Genomic DNA, 27,558 nt, shown 5'->3' with positions numbered 1-27,558 from the left:
GGGAGCTCTACTCAAACTTATTCATTTGCCATTACCTCTTTGTGAAGGTTGGAATTCTCATCTCCCTTGTTCAGATTTCATTCTTGTTTTATGCTTATGCTACCTTGTTGTTGTTTGAATGTTTGTATGGTTGTGGCTATGTTGGGAAGATTTGAAAATCATGTTATTTTTTTGATATTTTCCTTTCATGTTTATGCTTGCAATTTTGAGATTTTTTTGCATGGGTGTTTTGGTATTACTCACCCTTGGAGAGGGCAGAAGTGACCAATTTTGGGAAAGGTTTGTTTAGTCGGACTCCATCCAGTGTAGAGTCTCTTCTAAGGATGAGAAGAGGGAGAAAGGATAGGGTGTTATGGGCCCCTACCTGTCAGCACAAACTTTGTATGATTTTGGTATGTTGAAATGGAAGAACAGAAGTTCTTGGTATATAGCCCCGATTGGGCATCTGTTTGGTGTTGTGCTTGATTTCTCCTGATTGGAAGAATCCACCTTTCCCTAGTTTTGATTCATTGTGAATCCTATTGTGTAAACCATGTATGATTATGCATGTTTAATTGTCTCTTGGTTATGCTTGGTTGTCACCCGATCAAATATTTGTTTCCTCCACGGTTCTAGAGATGTGTTGTAGAAAACATTATAAATCCCTTGATGAGGGTCATGAAGAAAATTATTTTATATTGTTGAAATTTGGAATTAATATCATATGTAAATTGGTATTTCAAACTTTGTTGGATTGGCAAAGAAGCCAGGTTTTCTTTCTGATTCTTTCCCGGCTGAGCCCTTGAATCAGGTTTTCAAATAAAAATGGTGATTGAGTAATGTTACTTGTCATGTGATTCGATCATAATTTTAATTTAGATGGATGCACATCAAGAATTAGGATGAAATGATGATGGTTTAATTAAGTAAAATTTTGAGTTTACTTTATGTGGGAAACAAAAATTATATCATGGATGTAGATTCTGTTTGATTGAGCAAAATTTCAAGTTCTTCATATGTTTCCTATAAGTTCAAAATGATAATTATGTTCAAGAAAGAAATTAATGTCTATGGTTGATATATTGCAAATTCAAGTTGCATAAGAAATCACATTAATATGGTGCTATTATGCCTCAAACTATTGTATCCATGTTTTAATTCTATACAAAAATCTAGACAAAAAAAATATATACATGCATTGATTGTAATTCTATACTTAGATAAATTTTTCAAAAAAAAAAAAAGTTGTATCCAAGAGCCAAATAGTCTCTGGAATTTGTATGGGGAAATAACTTAAATGCCCCTTTCATAATAGAGAATATTCTTTTAAATATCTTCTTTTAAATCATTTGTAGAATCTTGTAAATTAAAATTAAAATAATAATGATAATAGAAATGGTGTATAACATAATTTAAAACTAATATCCTAAATATCTATGTTACCTACAAAACTTTAAGAGTTTAATGCTTATGCATCTCCCCATGGACGTCAGTTTTGAAATTAATATTTAAAAAGGGTCTATGTAATAAGTTGTTTTGTGCAAGTCAGAATCAACATGGGGGGGGGGGGGGTGACGTCACCCTGCCCCCATCTCCCATCCACCTCTTTTTTTCCTTGTTTGGAGCGCTCACTTGTTTATCCCTTTTCTCATGTTTATTTTGGTAGTGGGCAAGTTGTTTTATGGTTCAAAAAAATTTGGGGCTTGCGTTTTGTTTGGGCGGCCATTCACCCATGACAAGATGGGTTGATGGGTGGGGGGGACAATGCTAACACAGGGTCAACATTGTGGGTTAGCGCGCGCAGGCCTAGGATAGGCATGGGAAGAGGAGGGTGTAAGGGGAGTAGGGTGTTGGGGGTTAGTTAGGTTAGGTTCTTTGTAGAGTTAGTATTAAGGTAAGTTAGTAGGTAGGTTAGTGTTAGGTTGAGTTAAGGGTTAGTGTAGGTATGTTAGTTTTTGTGTTAGTTTTTAGGATAAGTTTAGTATATGTTAAGATGAGTCATAGTTAAATTTAGATAGTTTTAAAATTAGTTAGTTGTTAATTAATTTAGTTTTAGTTTTAGGATTTATGTTAGAGTTAAAGTAAGTTTATATGTTTTTAATAATGTTATTAAATTATTTAGTTAGTTTAATTGTTTATGAAAGATTAAGAAACATGCTTTCTTTTAAATATAGGTTTTTAGTGAAATTAGTCTTAGTTTAATTATATTATCGTTAGTTTTAATTTTAAGTGATTATTATTGTAATGCCCCGCCAAGGGATCCAAAGAATTAACCTAGAATTCACTAAATTTGGTAACATTTTTTTTTTTTTTTTATAACATGAGAGTAAATACCACATATAACTTGTACATAATAATGGAAGCAATAGTAATGTCCATCTAAAAGTAAACATAACATACATAATCGATTTTATTCTTTAAGAATCCCTTAACGTTGAGTTATATCTAAACTAACTAACATACATGAATCCATCTAGTACAACATCCACATGAATAATAATGATAAGTCCTATGTTCATACATTACATTTCCAAATGCTCAATCATCCACTGTACATGTCATAGGGTATGAAGGCTTAAAAGAATATACATATGTGAAATAAGGTACATCATCCTATTCCAATCCATGATACATCAAAGTAGAGATAATCACATGATACATCATCATAGAAGACATATACATCCATCATAAAGATCAAACAAAATAAACTAAGTGCACGGTTCCTCCCAACCGTTAATAGCATCATTAGACCATCATGGATCCTAGCCATCCCTTCGTGCGTAACATTCCAAAGCACCGAAGAGATCATCGGTATTAACATAGTAGGAATGTCACTCCTAAAACATCCTACTAATCATGCAAAGGAAAGCATATGATACCATCATCTAACATATGCAAATCATCAATATAGGAAACATACCAGCAAATACATCCATCATAAGGTATATCATCTATCATAATGCTCCAAGAACATAATGAAGATAAATACCAACCAAGAATGCTCCAGCCACGATGTCTCTGACAGATCTCAAATGATAAGAGTGGAAAATACACTACCACCCAACCGTGTGGAACCTAAGTGGTCCACTCCCACCGTGCTAAGGAGGTGATCTCAAGTCCCAAATAGGCTATCAATCCACAAAGCATACATCTCTATAAGTCCAAAAATTCTAAAAGTATACTAACTCAAAGGTTTCAATCACACACAAAATCGACATCTAATTCCCAGAGGCGCACAAAGACATGTAGGAAACCTACTCTGCAAGCGAGAAAGTGTCATCGCATTTATCACGTACAAGTTACCCTGGAAGTTAGCTAAACTCCATGGGTCCATACTAATCTCATGCGGCCACTAGTATCCTCTCATACTGACGAGGCATACTATAGAATGCACGGTTGCAACCATGCGTTCTCACTACTCACATCCTAGTGTGTACAAGCACTTAAGGCATGGGTGAGAACATTAAAACAATTATCTTATTCGGTTCATTTAATCCCCATTTAGTGTGTAAATGTTATCACTTATTAACCAAACTTACAATGAATTACTCTGACAGCCACTTAGGGCCTCGGCCCCCATTGCAAGCCACTTCCTGACACTACAAGTAGATTACCTACCCTAAGCTCATGGAATCATAAATTTCAAAATCATAAAAGATAATCCATAATAAAATCATCAAATATGCATAAAAGCATCAAATATCCATAATAAAAATCATCAAACCTCCAAGATAAGAATCATCAAATCTCCATGAGCATCTGAAAAGCATCCACAGAAAATTATGACCACAACAGTTCTCTATTGGCAACTGAAGGCATCACTGATAATCATTAGTATCCATTAGTTCTGAATAATCAAAATATATCTCAAAATAAATCACAATGTCCATTGGTTCTCGATAAGAAACCAAGAATATCTCAAAATCATACTGATCGAAGACTCCAAAATGGTTGAGTCAAACATGTCACAACATGACATCATCAAGAAATAAATCCACATTTCAGTTCCATCATGGCGACTAGAAAATAATCCAAGAATAACTGATCGATGACTCAAAAATGATTAGCTCAAGTGTCTCATACACATACATCTCAGCTTCACACATGAAGACTGATGAACAAATACAAACATTTCGTAGAGCATACGATCACATTACCATGGTTGGGCTTAAAAGATCGAGACCAAATAAGATCAACATGCCATCACATCTCATAACTCTCGAGCCTCTGGTAACAACCTAGGACTGGTCAACACTAGTTAACCCAAAACCCAAAACAAGAAGCATATAGAATACACGACGTAGACACATATTTTGGTTTATTAAAATCACATAGTTGAATAATGTGTAGGGATTTCCAGTTTTCTGTTTGCAAGTATATTATCAAGTGTCTTAAGTTTCATCATTTGACCTACAAGTCAACCCATTTGTTCCTCGATAGCATTATCCTTCTGTTATTAAGAATTACATTCGAAGAATTGACCTTTAATTAAATTGTCCTCTATATTCAACCATGATCCAAATTCTAATTGATTAACCTTTCAAATTTTCTAAGATCATTATTCATTATATTATAAGAGGACTAATTATCATTCTTCGAATAAGAGATTATAACTTCATTAGAATGATCAATTAATATTGGTTCACAATCCTTGACCTTTTATCATTCTAATCATTCTCAATTATATATTACTAAGTCTTCACCATTAAAATATCCAAAGTTGTTATTCAAGTCATCGGAATAAGACCTATCAACTTGATATCAATATTTCTACAATCTCATTAAGAGAATTATATCAATTAAATCTCTATTACATAACTTAATTATTAATTAAATCCAATTAACTCTAGTTAATTGATTTAATTAATAATTTCACAACCAAACTATCAACCCAATGAATATTAGTTGACTAATAACTAAAAGTTAGCCATACACAAATATTCAGGTTCATAGTTCAATAATAATAACTTGCTAATATTTAAAGACAAGCTATATTGGGAATCTTATTAATAGATCACATTCATCATTCTTTATGAATACTATTGTTTCCTTAATTAATTCGTACTAATGATAGTCATTTCAAGATAAATCTCAATCGCATAATTATATTGACAACTCAATGAATATCAATTGATTAAAATCAATTATAATCCAACTTCAAAAATTATTATCTTTTATGAAACTTCAATCAATAAATAATCTCTACTAGATTAACTCTAATCAAATTTGTTGATATCTATTTAAACCATTATTTATTAATAGTTTGCTAGTCCTTACAAACATTAATAAATAATAACTCCTCAAACTATAAATACTCGGTCTATAGAATCTTTCCATAAAGTCATTAGTTAATATATGACTAACTCTTAACTCCATTAAGGTATTCAAATGTGTTAACCAATAACATAATAATTCAGTCTTAATCCAATATCAACATAATATAAATTATCATCTTACAATTATTTAATCAATATTAAAATCAACCATTAGACTCCATTTTTCTAATTGTTCTAATAATATTTTGTCTATATAAACGTTATTTGAAAAAGATCCCTATCCCAAACCAATAAGACTCATTGTAGATTTTAACATGAATAATCTTCAAATTCTTAACATTATCATCTTCATTAAACAACTCTAAAATTGTTTTATATATATTAAATAGTATTTAATATACATTATAAAAAGTCCATTATATAAATTATATTAAAATCTCTTTTCTTTTAATTTTCTCTCATTTAAAAATCTATTTACTTAAATTGGCTAATAATTAATTACACTTCTTCTACTATTAACTAATCTTAATTAAATTTGATTTAATTAGATTAGATAATAAACCATATAAAACTAATGCATACTAATAAGATTCTAATAAGGAGAGATTACAATAATATCTTTAATTCATTTCATGCTTTGATATATATTATTTTTGTGAAGTTTAAGCATAAAGAACTCTTGATTATGGAAAATGGAAAAATATCTGTCCTTGAATAAAATGATCCCAGTACGACGGCCATATCTCTCTAATGAACCATTGGATTGGGCTGAAATTTAAATATGTTGGAGAGGGCCAAGTTGCGCCACTTTTGACTAGAGCGATCGAATAAATTCGATCACAATAAAAAGTTATGAATAACTGAGTTTGGGTCTATCCAAGGGGCGACGACAGGACAATTTGTGATGAATTAAGAATTTTTTATTAAAATAATTGTTCTCTAAATTTAACCATAAAAGGGTTTGTTCATACACATCTAAAAATATAATTGATAGAAAGATTACATCTAATCATTCGAATTCTCACCATAAAATTTCTATTTTAATTCCAAATTTTGTCTTTCTAATTTAATATAAATTCGAACCCAAACCTAATTCATATCTAATTATTTCTCCTTAATTGGATCTAAGGTTTTTCTATTGTTTTCTTCTCAACCAAATAAAATATCTAGATTCTAATTCAGATCATAGATTCAATCATAAAGAAGATTCAAACACATCTAACAGACACGATAAAGACAGGAATGCATGATGCGGAAATAGCATAAGTAAAATCACAAGAATCTACCCGAGTTCTGATACTAATTCACTCTTCCTCAAAAAACCCACAGAGCAAGCTCCCTTCTTCAAAGTTCTTGAGTTCTCCCATGCTCTAATTTCTCTCCACCATATCTCTAAGCTTCTATGAATGCCTGAATATAAAGAGCTCTCAAGAAACTTTTGGAATGCTTCTTGGAACAGCTGGAAGGTGTCACCAACTAAGCATGGGTCTTTTCCAACCTTTTTGATGAGTCATAGAGTTGTAGACACCTTGTGCTTAATTGATGCACTAACCCCCATGTTGTTGACATATGTTAATTTCCATGCAAGCTTATAACTCCAATTTACTTTACTCTTTCCAATTTTATTTATTTATTTATTAAGTCTCATGCACTAACTTTAATATCTCCACTTTTCAATCTTAATATATTTATATTTTAATCATATGAGATTTAGAATCTTTTAATAATTTAAAATATATTTTCCACTTTTAAATTTTATTTTCCAAAACTTTATTGCTAAAATATTTATTAGCTTTAATAATAGTATTATTTAGTCATTTATTTAAAAATGAGCTCCAAATATATTATTATTAAAATAAATATTGTCACATTCCAAATTTAATATTATAACTTTTAACTTTTTATTTTCAAATTTAATTATTTTATTTAATTAATTTTTCAATTAATTAAATAAAATAAATATTAAAATATCATATTAATTTTTTATTAAATTAAACTATTAATTAAATCTTTTAATTAGGCTTAATTAATAAAAAATACATCAAAGATTCACAAGGTAAAAATATTAAAACCTGTCATAGCCAAAATACATACAAAATCAAATCAAGGGTTAATATCACGAATTATGTCATCCGACATATTCAGAGGGTACTCAACTTGAATACTTGTCCTAATTTTTCAATTAGAACAAATGGCTTAAAGGGTTGGGATTTGGACTTGAGAATTTATCTCCCCTCTCTTATCATTGAGATAATGTGATAGGGTATGCTCATCTTGGCAATTCAGGGAAGTCGATACCCGGTACCTGTAACCTGCATAAAAACTATGCATGTACAAGTACAATATATACTAAACTAAACAAGCAATGACAGAAAGTGGTGCATCGTGTAGATCCCGACTAGCAGGTGACTATGACTCCCTTCCTTAACCACATCAGACACACCATACAAAAGCAAACACACAAAGCAAACACACACACCATACACATGCAAGTATGGGGTAAGTATTCATAAGAAAACACATATGATAATAAATCATCTTACTAATCATCAGTAATAACTGCAAACACTGAAAATAATAATCATACATACATGAAATGTAGAGTCTAAGTAATCTCATCACATATCAACTCAATCCATAGCACAATATCTGATAATCTCAAAACAATGCTGCTAACCAACAACATAAAACTAGCTCTAAAAGAATTTAGCAATGATAACAAAATGCCAACATATATATATATATATATATATATATATATATATATATATATATATATATATATATATATATATATATATATATATATATATATATATATATATATATATATATATATATATAAATTAGCAAAGTTAAAGTTTTAAACTTAATGTTAAGAGTAATGAAATTTCTTCATTAGAATTTATTAAAAAACTTGAGATAGTGTTAGTGTAGGGTACTAATTAATTTTGGAATATTAATTAGTTTCAATCTAGTTATATGTAAAATTGAATTCAATATCTAATTTAAGTTAAATTTTGTTTTTAGTTAGTGCTTAATCTAAACTAAGTTGCGTTTTAAGTTAATATTTAATTTAAGATAGTTGTTTGACTAGTATTAAATTAAGTTAGTATGACATTAAACTTAAATTTAATTTAGTTTAGATTTAATTTAATTTCGATTAAATTTTTGTCTAGATTTAAGTTAAGTTTTAGATATAAGAAATGTTAGTATTAAATAGTATCTTTGTTAATTTGTTTTGGTAAATTGTTTTATTAAAATTAGTTTAGTTTAAAGGTAGTTAGCATTGGATGTAAATATTAATTAGATTTAATTAAAGTTGGTAAGTCTCATGGCTTTTATTTTAGTAGCTTAATTAATAATTTGTTTAATTAATGATCTAATAACTAAAGTTATTTCGAATAATTTAAAGTTATTGTGAACAAGTATATAAAATTACCAATATGATAAAACTTTTAAAAATAGAAATTTGATTGTTAAAATAATTAATCGAGTTAATGATGAAAGATAAATTGATGATTAATTCAGGTGTAAAGATTACAAACTTAAGATGTATCATAGTGAACCTTCACTTCTCTTGCATGAGATCATATTAAAACTTAGAGCATTTTAATTATTATTATTCAAAAAAAAATTGTGTGTGTTTTTGGCCTCGTAGTTTGGGCATGAAAATTTTACTCAAATTAAATTTGTTAACTCCTTTTAATTTGGAAATCTCCCTTTATGACTGAACTTCAGCTTTAATCCTGACCGTTGATTGAAATCGATCTCAACCGTTGATGAATTCCAGGAAAGTCTATTTAAGAGACCCTGATCTATTCATTTTCAAAGGTTGAACGAGAATTTGCATCGAATTGTTACCGGAATTCATACTCACATTTTCTTATATTCACATACGCAAAGATGATGTTTAACAAAAAGTTGACCAGATTTAACCACGGTTGACTTGAGTTGACTAGTTTTGAAAAGAATTTTGAAATAATTAAACGAAATTATTTAAGTAAATGGAGTACTTACTTCTAATTAATTAAATAAAGTTATTTAATTAAATGAGAAGCCATTCCTAATTAATTAAATGAAGTTATTTAAAATTAAACAGGAAAAGTGTCTCCAATTAATTAAAATTTACTTAATTAAATAGAAAAAGTAATTATGAGAGCATATCTAATTTTATTAAATTAAATATCTCAACAAAATCTCTTTTCAGTTCAAAAAGGGAAATTTCTAGTTCACTATTGATAAAAAATGAGTTAAATCAGTTAACTCCTTTTTCTACTCAAATTGAATTAGTTAACTCCTTATTTTACTCAAATTAAATCTGTTAACTCCCTTTAATTTGGAAATCTCTTTTTATGACTGAACTTCACCTTTAATCCTGACCGTTGATTGAAATCGATCTCAATCGTTGATGAATTCAAGAAAAATCTATTTAAGAGACCCTCATCTTTTTATTTTGAAAGGTTGAATTAGAATTTGCATCGAATTGTTGCTAGAATTCATACTCACATTTGCTCATATTCACATACGCAAAGATCAAGTTTGACCAAAACTTGACCAGATTTAATCACAGTTGGCTTGAGTTGACTAGTTTCGAAAAGAATTTTGAAATAATTAAACGAAATTATTTAATTAAATGGAGTACTTACTTCTATTTAACTAAACAAAGTCATTTAATTAAATGAGAAGCCATTCCTAATTAATTAAATGAAGTTATTTAATTAAATAAGAAAAGTGTCTCTAATTAATTAAAGATTATTTAATTAAATAGAAAAAGTAATTATGAGAGCATATCTTATTTTATTAAATTAAATATCTCAACAAAATCTCTCTTCAGTTCAAAAAGGGAAATTTCTAGTTCACTATTGATAAAAAATGAGTTAAATCAGTTAACTCCTTTTTCTACTAAAATTGAATCAATTAACTCCTTATTTTACTCAAATTAAATTCATTAAGTCCCTTTAATTTGGAAATCTCCCTTTATGACTGAACTTCACCTTTAATCCTGACCGTTGATTGAAATCGGTCTCAACCGTTGATGAATTTCAGGAAAGTCTATTTAAGAGACCCTCATCTTTTCATTTTGAAAGGTTGAATGAGTATTTGCATTGAATTGTTGTTGGAATTCATACTCACATTTGCTCATATTCACATACGCAAAGATCAAGTTTGACCAAAAGTTGACCAGATTTAACCACGGTTGACTTGAGTTGACTAGTTTCGAAAAGAATTTTGAAATAATTAAACGAAATTATTTAATTAAATAAAGTACTTACTTCTAATTAATTAAACAAAGTTATTTAATTAAATGAGAAGCCATTCCTAATTAATTAAATATTTTTATTTAATTAAATAAGAAAAGTGTTTGTAACTAATTAAAGATTATTTATTTAAATAGAAAAAGTACTTACAAGAGCATATCTCATTTTATTAAATTAAATATCTCAACTAAATCTCTCCTCAGTTCAAAAAGGGAAATTTCTAGTTCACTATTGATAAAAAATGAATTAAATCAGTTAACTCCTTTTTCTACTCAAATTGAATCAGTTAACTCCTTATTTTACTCAAATTAAATCCGTTAACTCCCTTTAATTTAGAAATCTCCCTTTATGACTGAACTTCACCTTTAATCCTGACCATTGATTGAAATCGATCTCAACCGTTGATGAATTCCAAGAAAGTCTATTTAAGAGACCCTCAGCTCTTCATTTTGAAAAGTTGAATGAGAATTTGCATCGAATTGTTGCTAGAATTCATACTCACATTTGCTCATATTCACATACGCAAAGATCAAGTTTGACCAAAAGTTGACCAGATTTAACCACATTTGACTTGAGTTGACTAGTTTCAATTTTTTTTTTGAAATAATTAAACGAAATTATTTAATTAAATGGAGTACTTACTTCTAATTAATTAAACAAAGTTATTTAAATAAATGAGAAGCCATTCCTAATTAATTAAATCAAGTTATTTAATTAAATAAGAAAAGTGTCTCTAATTAATTAAAGATTATTTTATTAAATAAAAAAAGTAATTATGAAAGCATATCTCATTTTATTAAATTAAATATCTCAACAAAATCTCTCTTCAGTTCAAAAAGGGAAATTTTCAGTTCACTATTGATAAAAAATGAGTTAAATGAGTTAACTGCTTTTTCTACTCAAATTGAATCAGTTAGCTCCTTATTTTACTCAAATTAAATCTGTTAACTCCTTTTAACTTGGAAATCTCCCTTTATGACTGAACTTCACGTTTAATCCTGACCGTTGATTGAAATTGACCTCAACCGTTGATGAATTCTAGGAAAGTCTATTTAAGAGACTCTCATCTCTTCATTTGGAAAGGTTGAATGAGAATTTGAATTGAATTATTGCTGGAATTCATACTCACATTTTCTCACATTCACATACGCAAAGATCAAGTTTGATCAAAAGTTGACCAGATTTAACCACGATTGACTTGAGTTGACTAGTTTCGAAAAGAATTTTGAAATAATTAAACGATATTATTTAATTAAATGGAGTACTTACTTCTAATTAATTAAACAAAGTTATTTAATTAAATGAGAAGCCATTCCTAATTAATTAAATTAAGTTATTTAATTAAATATGAAAAGTGTCTCTAATTAATTAAAGATTATTTAATTAAATAGAAAAAGTAATTATGAGAGCATATCTCATTTTATTAAATTTAATATCTCAACAAAATTTCTCTTCATTTCAAAAAGGGAAATTTCCAGTTCACTATTGATAAAAAATGAGTTAAATGAGTTAACTCTTTTTTCTACTCAAATTGAATCAGTTAACTCCTTATTTTACTCAAATTAAATCTATTATCTCCCTTTAATTTGGAAATCTCCCTTTATGATGAGAAACTACTGGTGCATCGCTTTATCATGGGGCTAAATTTCTCTCTTCAGGGACCAGTTCGGATGGCCTTCCCTACCACCTTTAGATAGGCAGTGGAGATAGCACTAGTTGCTGAGGATACTCGAGGTAGGTAGGAGTCACGGGATTGGTCTCAGAACCGAAACTCTTCAAATAAGAAACCCCCTTGAAAACGGAATCAGAACTATACAGCAGGGTCCTCTAAGGGCCAGTAGTCTCAGTAGCCAAAACCCTAGTAGCAGCAGCAGCAGAAACTTTCTCAGGGTTATCAGGGCTCCAACGCCAAGCAGTGGAAGTCACAGGGACTTAGGTAGGATCAAAAAGTACAGGCCCCACAGTCACAGTCAGTGAAGACTTAGCAGTCTTCTAGGGGTGGATACAATGGATCTAGTAGGTCAGGAGGCCCATAGTAGTCTGGGTCAGAGGGTGCATGATCTTATACTCGCAGACCATGCTACACTTGTTGTGGCATGGGTCATATAGCTAGGGAGTGTCTGTAGGGACAGGCATCCAATGGTCAGAGCAGGGCTTTTTCAGAGCCGACAGTTGGTGACATGGGTAGATCCCATAGAGTTTTTGCAGCGGTTGACAACCGCTAGGCTGAGCATCAAGCCACAGTTATCGAGGCTACAGGTATTATACAGGGCCGTATGGTTGCAATTTTATTTGATTCTAGGGCTACTGACTCTTTTATATCTCCATTTTTACTGGAGCATTGCGGGCTAGTGGCAGTTAGAGAGGATGTTAGTTGGGAGGTAGAGTTAGCCTCAAGAGCCAGAGTGTCAGTTAGTTCCTTGGTGCGGAGTTGTTAGATGCACATTGGAGACATGTCCACTAGGACTGATCTACACATTACCCCTCTAGGTTCTTATGATGTTGTTCTTGGCATGGATTGGCTTTATGCCCACAGTGCCAAGATGGATTGTCGACAGAAGAGGGTGGAATGTGTGGATTATTATGGTATCTCTAGGGAGATCTTCGGAGTGAAGAAGCCAGTGTCCCTTCATATGATTTTTGCTATGCAGCTTAGACAATGCATGCGAAAGGGTTGTCAGTTGTTTGCTATCACTATTAGTGATAGAGAGGAAGATTCAGAGAGGGAGCCATCCCTTGATGATTTTCCAATCCTTCAGGAGTTTGCAGATGTGTTTCCTTTAGAGCTTCGTAGTATGCCTCCACCTCGAGCAGTGGATTTTCATATAGACCTAGTGCCAGGAGCCAAGCTAGTTTCGAGAGCACCATACAGGATGACTACTCATGAGCTTAGTGAGCTAAAAGCTCAGTTGGAGGAACTCTTAGAGAAGGGGCATATTCGACCTAGTGTGTCACCTTGGGGTGCACCAGTGATCTTTGTCAAGAAGGATGGATCACTTAGGTTGTGTATCGATTATCAGAAATTGAACAAAGTGACCATCAAGAACCGATATCCTCTTCCTAGAATCGATGACTTCTTTGATTAGTTGCAGGGTGCTCGAGTATTTTCAAAGATTGACCTAAAGTCGGGTTACCATCAGTTGGGGATTGTGGATAGTGATATCCCCAAAATAGCTTTTCGTACTAGGTATGGCCACTACGAGTTCACTGTAGTACCTTTTGGCCTTATGAATGCTCCAGCTGTATTCATGAGCCTCATGAATGGAGTATTTTGTACCTTTTTGGATAAGTTTGTGGTTGTATTTCTTGATGACATTCTGATTTATTCTCATAATGAGAGAGAGAATGAAGAGCACCTGAGACAGGTATTGCAGAGGCTGAGAGAGAATCAGTTGTTTGGCAGCTTGTTGAAGTGTGCATTCTTCAGACCCGAGATACATTATTTGGGTCATGTCATATCAGGTGATGGTGTCTCAGTAGACCCATCAAAGATTAGGGCTATCATGGATTGACCAGCACCCACCAGTGTTACTGAAGTGAGGAGCTTTATGGGGCTAACAGGATATTACCGACACTTCATTTTAGGATTCTCTAGATTGCAACACCCCATCACATCTCTTGAAAAAAAGGGGAAGAAGTACAAGTGGACAAAAAAGTGTGATAGAGCTTTTCAAGAGCTCAAGAGAGCCCTCATGAGTGCATCGATTCTTGTAGTACCAGATCCTGTTGCAGATTTTGTGGTGTGCACCAATGCATCTTTATATGGTTTAGGGGCAGTCCTTATGCAGGAAGGATGACCTATTTCCTTTGAGACTAGGAAGTTGAACACTCATGAACTCAATTATCCTACTCATGACCTAGAACTAGTGGCAATGGTTCATGCCTTGGTGAGATGGCGATATTTCCTTTTGGGTCATAGATTCGAGCTTCAGTTCGATCACCAGAGCTTGCAGTACATATTTTCTCAGCCAAACCTTAATGCTAGGAAAAGAAGGTGGATGGAGTTCCTGTGTGAGTATGATTTTGATGTTCATTACATCAAGGGAAAGGAGAATGTGGTTGCAGATGCCTTAAGTAGATGGTGCCATGAGCTTTTATCTGTGACTACTTGCACTGACTTGAGAGAGCGGATCTTACAGCACTTACTAACTGATGAGCTTTATGTAGAAGTTAGTCAGTTAGTACTTTCTTAGAGACCCTTGGAAGGGAAGTTTGCAGAGTATTCTTTGGAGTCCGATGGACTTTTGCATCATAAGGGACATATGTATGTACCTTCCATTGGGGGTTTGCGTGAGCTCATTGTACTGGAGGCTCACAGAGCACCTTATGCAGCGCATCCCAGTGTTAAGAAGTTACATGCAGATTTGAGGGAGTTGTATCATTGGCCAGGCATGAGAGTGCAGATTGCTAGCATGGTTGCGAGATGCCTTGAGTGCCAGAGGGTGAAGGTGGAGCATCGTCACCCTGGTGGGCTTCTCCAGCGGCATGAGATTGCAGTGTAGAAATGGGACACTATATCTATGTATTTTATTATTGGTCTTCCTATCTCATCTCGTCGTCATGATGCCATTTTGGTGATAGTTGACACATTGACCAAGGTTACCCATTTCTCACCCATGCGTACTACATTCACAGCACAAGATATAGCCCAGGTGTTCTTGCGAGACATTGTTAGACTTCATGGTGTTCCCTGTAAGATCATCTCCGATAGAGACTCGTTGTTCACTTCTTCATTTTGGAGAGAGTTGTAGTTGGCTTTGGGCACTAGGCTCAATTTTAGTACAATGTACCATCCTCAGATCGATGGCCAGATCGAGCGAGTGAATCAAGTTTTGGAGGACATGCTACGTATGTATGTGATGGATCATCAGGTCAAATGGGAGGAATACCTACATCTTGTCAAGTTTTCCTATAACAATGGGCATCATTCTTCCATAGGTATGTCGCCTTATGAGGCCTTGTATAAGAGATCGTGCAGGACACCCTTGAGTTGGGATAGGATCAAGGATCGAGTATCTATTGGTCCCTAGTTAGTAAAGGAGATGGAGTAGCAGGTGACCCTGATTAGACAAAGCTTGAGAGAGGCACAGGATAGGTAGAAGAAGTATGCTAATGTGAAGAGGACAGATCGAGAGTATCAGGTTGGTGATAGAGTGTTCTTGAGGGTGCGACCACACAAGAGTCTGATTTGATTCGGAAAGGGCTCTAAGTTGGCACCCTGTTTTGTTGGGCCATTCGAGATCCTTGAGAGGATAGGACCTGTTGCATACCGTTTAGCTTTGCCACCTAGCCTGTCATGCATCCACAATGTGTTTCATATTTCAGTACTTAGAGGATACATTTATGATGAGTCTCATATTATAGATTGGGATGCTTTACAAGTGGAGTCGGACGGACAGCTAGCACTAGAGCCTATCTGCATTATTGCCTGACGGACCCTAGCACTTCGAGGCTGAGAGCTGGACCAGGTTAGGGTCCAATGGGATTGGTATGATGATATCATGGCTTCATGGGAGGATGCAGCACAAATGCGATCTTAGTACCCATATCTTTTTTATGAACTCTAGGAGGAAGTTCATGCCTAGTGGGAGAGGATGTGAGGCCTTGCCCCGACCCATCATAGCATAGTGATACATTACTATTATTTTGATATTCACGACTTGAGATGTCGAGACATTATCTGATGCTTAGAACATACTTTATTATTTCATGTTGTGTGATGTTACTTTCAGATATATTTGATGATTGTCATTTAATGTTTCATGTATATGTATGTTGATGAAATCAGTAAATGTAAGATTGAGACTTTGATTTAAGAGATTTTAAATGATTAAGAATTAAGCAGGATGAAGAAACCCTTATTGATGATGTTTTAACTTATGTGAATTTTGGATTCGTATATATTATGTACATATAATTTTATGAGACTATTGATGTGTGCAATGAGTGTGCAGATATTTAGCCGAGAAACCCTACAGAGGAACATAACTGATCTTCTTGTGCTAATTTTGGAGACCTTGTTGTTTGTAATTCACGTATTGTCTTGTGAGATATATGTATGTATCTTCTTTGTTTAGTGAATGTTAATGTTCATAATTATGTTCTTTCAGTGTCACTTGACACTCGTAAAATGTTTATGTGCTTTAGTGTGTTGTTTAGGGTTAGTTGTTTAACCTTTGGACCCAAGTTGGTTTAGTTGGTGTCAGTTTGCTATTGGGTTCTTAATCAAGGTTAGTCATCCCTTGATCTGGATTAGTGTTTAATCTACAAAGTTAGAGTAGTTAGATGGTCATATTTTATTCTTAGATTTTATTTGGCTCTAAACCTCTTTCCTAAGGCTTAAAACTTGATATAATTATACCCAAAGGGTATGGGTATGGGTTAGGGGCCTTTTCCAACCCCTAAGCCCCTTTTATTGACTTTTGAGGTCACTCAAAATGTCTCTTTTTGCCTTTGTGCAAAAATTGACCATGGTTATCTTGAGTTACTTCACCTCATCTCCACTTAGGGTTTAATCATAGTGTAGGTTGAGTTAGGAGTTTCTAGAATTGCAAGTGGGTGGGGTAGTTATTGAGCCTTTGGGTGGTTGAGTTGGAGGCCTATTTAGAGGCCCTTCTTGGTCTTGTGGAGGTTGTTACCCAATCTCTACATTTAGAGAGGAGTTTTGAAGATTGAAGGAAGGAAGTGGAAACTCTACTCAAACTTGTTCTTTGCCATTACCTCTTTGTGAAGGTAGGAAATTCTCATCTCCCTTATTCAGTTTTCATGTTTGTTTCATGCTTTTGCTACTTTGTTGTTGTTTCAATGTTTGTATGTTTGTGAGTATGTTGGGGAGATTTGAAAACCTTGTTATTGTGAATGTTTTCCTTTCTTGTTTATGTTTGCAATTTTGAGGTTTTTCTTGCATGGGTGTTTTGGTATTACTCACCCTTGGAGAGGGCAGAAGTGATCAATTTTGGGAAAGGTCTGTTTAGTTGGACTCCAACTAGTGCAGAGTCTCTTCTCAAGATGAGAAGAGGGAGAAAGGGTAGGGTGTTATGGGCCCCTACCCGTCAGCAGAAACCTCGTATGAGTATGGCATTTTTAAATGGAAGAATGGAAGTTCTTGGTTAATAGCCCCGATTGGGCATCTGATTTGGTATTGTGCTCGACTTCTCCTAGTTGGAAGAATCCACCTTTCCCTAGTGTTGATTTATTGTAGATCTTGTTGTGAAAACCTTGTATAAATATGCATGTTTTGAATTGTTCTTGTTCATGCTTTTGGTCACCTGATCAGATTCTGTTCCCTCCATGGTTCTAGAAATGAGTTGTAGAAAACATTATAGGTACCTTGAATAGGGTCATGAAGAAAATTTGATTTAATTGTTGAAATTTGGAATTGAGATCCTATTGTAAATTGTATTTTAAACCTTGTTGTAATTGGCAATGAAGCCGAGTTTTCTTCTTGATTCTTTCTCGGCTGAGCCTTGAATTAGGTTTGCCAATAAAATTGGTGTTGAGTATAATTGCTTGTCATGTGATGTAATTTTTTAAACTTTATTTTGGATGGATGCACATCAAAATAAGATGGAAATGGTGTTGATTTAATTAGGAAAATTTCAAGTTTACTTCTATGCTGGAAATTAAAATTATATCATGGATGTAGATTTAGTTGGATTGAAAAAATTTTCAAGTTCTTTATATGTTCCTTATATGTTCAAATGATAACTATGTTCAGGAAAGGAATTAACGTCTATGGTTGTTTTATTAAAATGCAAGTTACATAGGAGTTCATCTTAAATATGGTGTTAATATACCTTAAACTTTTGTATCAATGTTTAAAGCCTTTCAAAAAAAAAATATACACCCTTAAAAAAAAAATACATGGCTTGAAATCTATACTTAGAAATTCTCATCAAAAAAAAAAAGTGTTGCAAGAGAGTAAAACTCTCTGCCTTTTGTATGCGAGGAAATTTAAATGCCTCCTTGTAACAGAGAATATTCCCCAGAATATTCTTATTTTTAAAATTCGAAATAAAACAAAATAAAAAGAAAATATAGATATTAATGTTCAAAATTCAAAAGAAATTCAAAAAAAACATATATATAATCATCTACCTAAATATCCTACTCTTACCAAATTAACTTTTAAATTTAATACTTAGCTCCCATCCTACTCTCCCTAGGTGATGGGATTGACATGGTCATCATATCCATCGATTACATCACCTGTCCCCATAAATGTTTCACCCATCTCCTTTATCCCTTATTGAGTGCTCACGTCGGTTGGTTTTCTTATGGCAAGTTGTTTAAATTAAATCAATGCATTTGACCTTGTTGTTTGGCGCCTCCCTTCCTCCTTGGGTCTGTGCTCATCTCATTGGGCAGAGCGCTATCCCAAGGATAGTGCTTCGGAAGCACTTCCTTGGGAAGCGCTGCCCAAGTGGGAGGGTTGGCAGGTGGGGTTTAGGGTAGAGGGTTAGTTTGGAGTAGGGTTTAGAGTGTTGAGTTAGGTTTAGTTAGTATGTTAGTAGTTTTTTATTAAATGTAATTTATGTTTTTTTTTAATGTTAGAAATAAGATAAGTTTAGTTATTTATGTTAGTTAGTTTATTGGTTATTTAAAACTGTGTTTTATTAAATGTTTTAAATGTAGTTAGTATTAGATGTTAGTTTAGATTAAGATAAGTTAGTTGGTTTGTTTTAATTTAATTGTTTTATTCTTGTCATGTAAATTATTAAGTTATTGTTTACATTTTATAATTATATTTCTTTTGTAATTTTAATTTAATTTAATGATTTAATTAGATAGTTTTAATTTTATTTAAATTGTAAAGTTAAGTTCTATTGAAAGATTAGACACTCATTTTGTATATGGTTAGATTAATGTTAGATTTCGTTAGTTAGTTTAATTAGTTAGTTGTTAGTAAAATTAAATTTATGACTAGTGTATAATTCAAACTAGTAACCTTTAATTTAAGTCTAAGATTTATGGTTTGGTTTTAATTATTAGAATTGTTTTAGTTCGTTCTAAGTAGATAAAGTATGAAAGGTTAATTGGTTATTTTGATATAGGATTAAAATTGGGTTTATTGATTTGGATTTTTCAATTTATCTAAACCTAATTTCATTTGGATTGTTAATAAAATAATTTTCACTTGATTGTTTAAGCAATGTAATAATGAATTAAGTAAACATTGATTTCAATCTAATAACGAAGTACTTCAAAATCCTGACAATGCATTCCTCCACAAGAGTTTTAAACTAAGATGATGTAGAGAACCTTTACTTAAACTGTAATCAATCATTTCAAAACTTAGATCAATTTAATTATTTAAAAAAAAAAAAATTGTGTGTTTTTGCCCTCGTAGATTAGGCGTGACACATAAGCAAAGATCAAGTTTGACCAAAAGTTGACCAGATTTAACCACGGTTGACTTGACTTGACTAGTTTCGAAAAGAATTTTGAAATAATTAAACAAAATTAATTAATTAAATGGAGTACTTACTTCTAATTAATTAAACAAAGTTATTTAATTAAATGAGAAGCCATTCCTAATTAATTAAATGAAGTTATTTAATTAAATAAGAAAAGTGTCTCTAATTAATTAAACAACGTTATTTAATTAAATGAGAAGCCATTCCTAATTAATTAAATGAAGTTATTTAATTAAATAAGAAAAGTGTCTCTAATTAATTAAAGATTATTTAATTAAATAGAAAAAATAATTATGAGAGCATATCTCATTTTATTAAATTAAATATCTCGACAAAATCTCTCTTCAGTTCAAAAAGAGAAATTTTCAGTTCACTATTGATCAAAAATGAGTTAAATGAGTTAACTCTTTTTTTACTCAAATTGAATCAGTTAACTCCTTATTTTACTCAAATTAAATCTGTTAACTCCCTTTAATTTTGAAGTCTCCCTTTATGATTGAACTTAACCTTTAATCCTGACAGTTGATTGAAATCGATCTCAAATGTTGATGAATTCCAAGAAAGTCTATTTAAGAGATCCTCATCTCTTCATTTTGAAAGGTTGAATGAGAATTTGCATCGAATTGTTGCTAGAATTCATAGTCACATTTTCTCATATTCACATACGCAAAGATGAAGTTTGACCAAAAGTTGACCAGATTTAACCACGGTTGACTTGAGTTGACTAGTTTCGAAAAGAATTTTAAAATAATTAAACGAAATTATTTAATTAAATGGAGTACTTACTTCTAATTAATTAAACAAAGTTATTTAATTAAATGAGAAGCCATTCCTAATTAATTAAATGAAGTTATTTAATTAAATAAGAAAAGTGTCTCTAATTAATCAAAGATTATTTAATTAAATAGAAAAAGTAATTATGAGAGCAAATCTCATTTTATTAAATTAAATATCTCAACAAAATCTCTCTTCAGCTCAAAAAGGGAAATTTTTAGTTCACTATTGATCAAAAATGAGTTAAATTAGTTAACTCTTTTTTCTACTCAAATTGAATCAATTAACTCCTTATTTTACTCAAATTAAATCTATTAACTCCCTTTAATTTGGAAATCTCCCTTTATGACTGAACTTCACCTTTAATCCTGACTGTTGATTGAAATCGATCTCAACCGTTGATGAATTCTAGGAAAGTCTATTTAAGAGACCATCATCTCTTCATTTTGAAAGGTTGAATGAGAATTTGCATCAAATTGTTGCTGGAATTCATACTCACATTTGCCCATATTCACATACGCAAAGATCAAGTTTGACCAAAAGTTGACCAGATTTAACCATGGTTGACTTGACTTGACTAGTTGCGAAAAGAATTTTGAAATAATTAAATGAAATTATTTAATTAAATGGAGTACTTACTTCTAATTAATTAAACAAAGTTATTTATTTAAATAAGAAGCCATTCTTAATTAATTAAATAAAGTTATTTAATTAAATAATAAAAATGTCTGTAATTAATTAAAGATTATTTAATTAAATAGAAAAAGTAATTATGAGAGCATATCTCATTTTATTAAATTAAATATCTCAACAAAATCACTCTTTAGTTCAAAAAGGGAAATTTCTAGTTCACTATTGATAAAAAATGAGTTAAATAAGTTAACTCCTTTTTCTACTCAAATTGAATCAGTTAACTCCCTATTTTACTCAAATTAAATATGTTAACTCCCTTTAATTTAGAAATCTCCCTTTATGACTGAACTTCACATTTAATCCTAACCGTTGATTGAAATCAATCTCAACCATTGATGAATTCCAGGAAAGTCTATTTAAGAGACTCTCATCTCTTGATTTTGAAAGGTTGAATGAGAATTTGCATCGAATTGTTGCTAGAATTCATACTCACATTTGCTCATATTCACATATGCAAAGATCAAGTTTGACCAAAAGTTGACCAGATTTAACCACAGTTGACTTGAGTTGACTAGTTTTGAAAAGAATTTTAAAATAATTAAATGAAATTATTTAATTAAATGGACTACTTACTTCTAATTAATTAAACAAAGTTATTTAATTAAATGAGAAGCCATTCCTAATTAATTAAATCAAGTTATTTAATTAAATAAGAAAAGTGTCTCTAATTAATTAAAGATTATTTAATTAAATAGAAAAAGTAATTATGAGAGCATATCTCATTTTATTAAATTAAATATCTCAACAAAATCTCTCTTCAGTTCAAAAAGGGAATTTTCCAGTTCACTATTGATCAAAAATGAGTTAAATAAGTTAACTCCTTTTTCTACTCAAATCAAATCAGTTAACTCGTTATTTTACTCAAATTAAATCTGTTAACTCCCTTTAATTTGGAAATCTTCCTTTATGACTGAACTTCACCTTTAATCCTGACCGTTGATTGAAATCGATCTCAACCATTGATAAATTTTAGGAAAGTCTATTTAAGAGACCCTCATCTCTTCATTTTGAAAGGTTGAATGAGAATTTGCATCAAATTGTTGCTGGAAGTCATAGTCACATTTGCTCATATTCACATACGCAAAGATCAAGTTTGACCAAAAGTTGACCAGATTTAACCACGGTTGACTTGAGTTGACTAGTTTCGAAAAGAATTTTGAAATAATTAAACGAAATTATTTAATTAAATGGAGTACTTACTTCTAATTAATTAAACAAAGTTATTTAATTAAATGAGAAGCCATTCCTAATTAATTAAATGAAGTTATTTAATTAAACAAGAAAAGTGTCTCTAATTAATTAAAGATTATTTAATTAAATAGAAAAAATAATTATGAGAGCATATCTCATTTTATTAAATGAAACATTTCGACAAAATCTCTCTTCAGTTCAAAAAGGAAAATTTTCAGTTCATTATTGATCAAAAATGAGTTAAATCAGTTAACTCCTTATTTTACTCAAATTAAATCTATTAACTCCCTTTAATTTGGAAATCTCCCTTTATGACTGAACTTCACCTTTAATCCTGACTGTTGATTGAAATCGATCTCAACCATTGATGAATTCCAAGAAAGTCTATTTAAGAGACCCTCATCTCTTCATTTTGAAAGGTTGAATGAGAATTTGCATCGAATTGTTGCTGGAATTCATACTCACATTTGCTCATATTCACATACGCAAAGATCAAGTTTGACAAAAAATTGACCAGATTTAACCACGATTGACTTGAGTTGACTAGTTTCAAAAAGAATTTTAAAATAATTAAACGAAATTATTTAATTAAATGGAGTACTTACTTCTAATTAATTAAACAAAGTTATTTAATTAAATGAGAAACCATTCCTAATTAATTAAATGAAGTTATTTAATTAAATAAGAAAAGTGTCTCTAATTAATTAAAGATTATTTAATTAAATAGAAAAAGTAATTATGAGAGCATATCTCATTTTATTAAATTAAATATCTCAACAAAATCTCTCTTCAGTTCAAAAAGGAAAATTTTCAGTTCACTATTGATAAAAAATGAGTTAAATAAGTTAACTCTTTTTTTTACTCAAATTGAATCAGTTAACTCCTTATTTTACTCAAATTAAATCTGTTAACTCCCTTTAATTTTGAAATCTCCTTTTATGACTGAACTTCACCTTTAATCCTGACCATTGATTGAAATCGATCTCAACCGTTGATGAATTCTAGGAAAGTCTATTTAAGAGACCCTCATCTCTTCATTTTGAAAGGTTGAATGAGAATTTGTATCAAATTGTTGCTGGAATTCATACTCACATTTGCTCATATTCACATACGCAAAGATCAAGTTTGACCAAAAGTTGACCAGATTTAACCACGGTTGACTTGAGTTGACTAGTTTCGAAAAGAATTTTGCAATAATTAAACGAAATTATTTAATTAAATGGAGTACTTATTTCTAATTAATTAAACAAAGTTATTTAATTAAATGAGAAGCCATTTCTAATTAATTAAATGAAGTAATTTAATTAAATAAGAAAAGTGTCTCTAATTAATTAAAGATTATTTAATTAAATAGAAAAAGTAATTATGAGAGCATATCTCATTTTATTAAATTAAATGTCTTGACAAAATCTCTCTTCAGTTCAAAAAGGGAAATTTTCAGTTCACTATTGATCAAAAATGGGTTAAATTAGTTAACTCTTTTTTCTACTCAAATTGAATCAGTTAACTCTTTATTTTACTCAAATTAAATCTGTTAACTCCCTTTAATTTGAAAATCTCGCTTTATTACTGATTTTCACCTTTAATCCTGACCGTTGATTGAAATCGATCTCAACCGTTGATGAATTTCAAGAAAGTCTATTTAAGAGACCCTCATCTCTTCATTTTGAAAGGTTGAATGAGAATTTGCATCGAATTGTTGTTGGAAGGCATAGTCACATTTGCTCATATTCACATACGCAAAGATCAAGTTTTACCAAAAGTTGACCAGATTTAACTACGGTTGACTTGAGTTGACTAGTTTCGAAAAGAATTTTGAAATAATTAAACAAAATTATTTAATTAAATGGAGTACTTACTTCTAATTAATTAAACAAAGTTATTTAATTAAATAAGAAGCCATTCCTAATTATTTAAATGAAGTTATTTAATTAAATAAGAAAAGTGTCTCTAATTAATTAAAGATTATTTAATTAAATAGAAAAAGTAATTATGAGAGCAAATCTCATTTTATTAAATTAAAAATCTTAACAAAATCTCTCTTTGTAATGGCCCGCCCAGGCATCCAAAGAATTTTGCTAAATTTGCCAAAAAAAATAAATTTTAAACGTGAAAGATAAAATCATTCATAACATTTGCGAAAGCAATAGCAACAATTTAAATGAAAATAAACATAACATAGATACATAACAGGCTACATTCTTTAAAGATCCCTTAACGTATTATCGCATCTAAATTAACTATTCATCTAACATCTCATCTTTATGAAATAACAATGATACATCCAATGTACTTAAACAATATACAAGTGTCCTTTTGTAATTATGTTTTAGTTTAGCTCAATCATCCACTGTACATATCACACAGAATGAAGGCTTAAAAGAATATACATCCATGTAAATAAAGTACATCATCATCCAATATTAATCCATGATGCAATTAAAGTAAATGAAATCACATATCATACATGATACATCATCATCATAAAGATATAAACATCCATTATAAGAGATAACCATAAATCACAGACATAGCTAACTAAGTGCACGATTCCTCCCAACCGTTAATAGCATCATTAGACCATCGTGTGCCCTAGCCATCCCTCCGTGCGTAACATCCCAAATTATCGAAGAGATCATCAGTATTAACATTGTAGGAATGTCACTCCTAACACATCCTACTAACATACAAAGTAAAGCATAGGATACCATCATCTAACATATGTAAATCATCAATATAAGAAACATACTAGTAAATACATCCATCATAAGATATATCATCAATCATAATGCTACAAGAACGTAATGAAGATAAATACCAACCAAGAATGCTCCAACTACAGTCTCTCAGACGGATCTCAAATGATAAGTGTGGAAAAACACTACCACCCGATCGAATGGAACCTAAGTGGTCCACTCCCACCGTGGTGAAGAGATAATCGCAAGTCCCAAACAAGCTATCCATAACACATAGCACAAATTTCTATAGTCTAGGAATCCTAAAATTATACTAACTCAAAGGTTCCAACACACACAAAATCAACATCTAATTTCCAGAGGCACACAATGACATGTAGGAAACCTACTCTGCAAGCGGGAAAGTGTCATCGCATTTATCACATACAAGTTACCCTGGTAGTTAGCTAAACTCCACGGGTCCATACTGATCTCATGCGGCCACTAGTATCCTCTCATACTAACGAGGCATACTACGGAATGCACAGTCACAACCATGCGTTCTTACTACTCCCATCTTAGCCTGTACAAGCACTCAAGGCATGGGCAAGAACATCAAAACAATTATCTTTTTAAGTTCATTTAATCCCCATTTATTGTGTAAATGTCATCACTTATTAACCAAACTTACAATGAGTTACCCTGGCAGCCACTTAGGGCCCCAGCCCCCATTGCAAGTCACTTCCCGACACTACAAGTAGATTATCTACCCTAAGCTCATGGAATCATAAATTTCAAAATCACAAAAGATAATCCATAATAAAATTATCAAATATGCATAAAAGCATCAAATATCCATAATAAAAATCATCAAACCTCCAAGATAAGAATCATCAAATCTCCATGAGCATCCGAAAAGCATCCATAAAAAATCATGACCACAACATTTCTCTATTGAAAACTGAAGCAATCACTGATAATCATAAGTTTCCATTGGTTCTCAATAACCAAAATATATCTCAAAATATACTGATCGAAGACTCCAAAATGGTTGAGTCAAAGCATGTCACAACATGACATCATCAATAAATAAATCAACATTTCAGTCCCATCATGGAGACTAGAAAATAATCCAAGGATAACTGATCGATGACTCAAAAATGATTAGCTCAAGTGTCTCATACACATACATCTCAGCTTCACACATGAAGACTGATGAACAATAATAATCAGTAAATACAAACATTTCATAGAGCACACGATTACATTACCATGGTTGAGTTTATAAAGATTGAGACTAGTAAAGATCAACATGTCATCACAATCTCATAACCCCCGAGCCTCTGGTAACAACCTAGGACTGGTCAACACTAGTCAACCCAAAATTCAAAACAAGAGCATATAGAATACACGATGCAAACACATGTTTTGGTTTACTAAATTCACATAGTTGACTAATGTGTAGGGGTTTCCAGTTTTCTGTTTGCAAGTATACTTTCAAGTGTCTTAAGTTTCATCATTTGACCTACAAGTCAACCCAATTGTTCCCCGATAGCATTATCCTTCCATTATTAAGAATTACATTCTAAGAATAACTTAAGGATAACTATTTACTCATTAAACTGATCATCATTAAATTTTCTTAATTTATCTATGATCCATATTCTAATTGATTAACCTTTCAACTTTTCTAGGATCATTATTCGTTATATTATAAAAGGACCAATTATCATTCTTCGAATAAGACATTATAATTTTATTTATCTCAATCTATTAACATAGGTACACCATCCATGACCTATTAACATCTTATTAGTTTTCAATTAAAAACTTAATTAAGTATTACTAAAGTTTGAGTCTTTGAATTTAATCGTCACTATCGTTGACAACCATACAATATCTAAAGTCATAATTCAAGTCATAAGAATAAGACTTATCAACTTCAATATAGATAATCTACAATCTCGTTAAAAGAATTATATCAAATAAATTTCTATTATATAACTTAATTATTAATTAAATCTAATTAACTCTCATTAATTGATTTAATTAATAATTGTATAATCATAACAACATTCTAATTAACATCAATTGACTAATAACTAACTAGAATTATGTAAGTTAAAAGTCAATTATAATTCAATACTCAAATGATCATATTAATAATTCAATAATAATAACTTGTTAATATTTAATAACAAGCTATATTGAGAATCTTATTATTAAATCTTTAATGATCACATACATCACTCTGCAACAATGTTCTCATTTATATTTTAATAATAACAAGTTA

The sequence above is a fragment of the Cupressus sempervirens genome, chromosome 11 (assembly GCF_028749045.1).
Source record: "Cupressus sempervirens isolate cs-2001-9-10 chromosome 11, ASM2874904v1, whole genome shotgun sequence".
In the NCBI taxonomy this organism is placed as follows: domain Eukaryota; kingdom Viridiplantae; phylum Streptophyta; class Pinopsida; order Cupressales; family Cupressaceae; genus Cupressus; species Cupressus sempervirens.
This window is presented reverse-complemented; position numbering follows the sequence as displayed.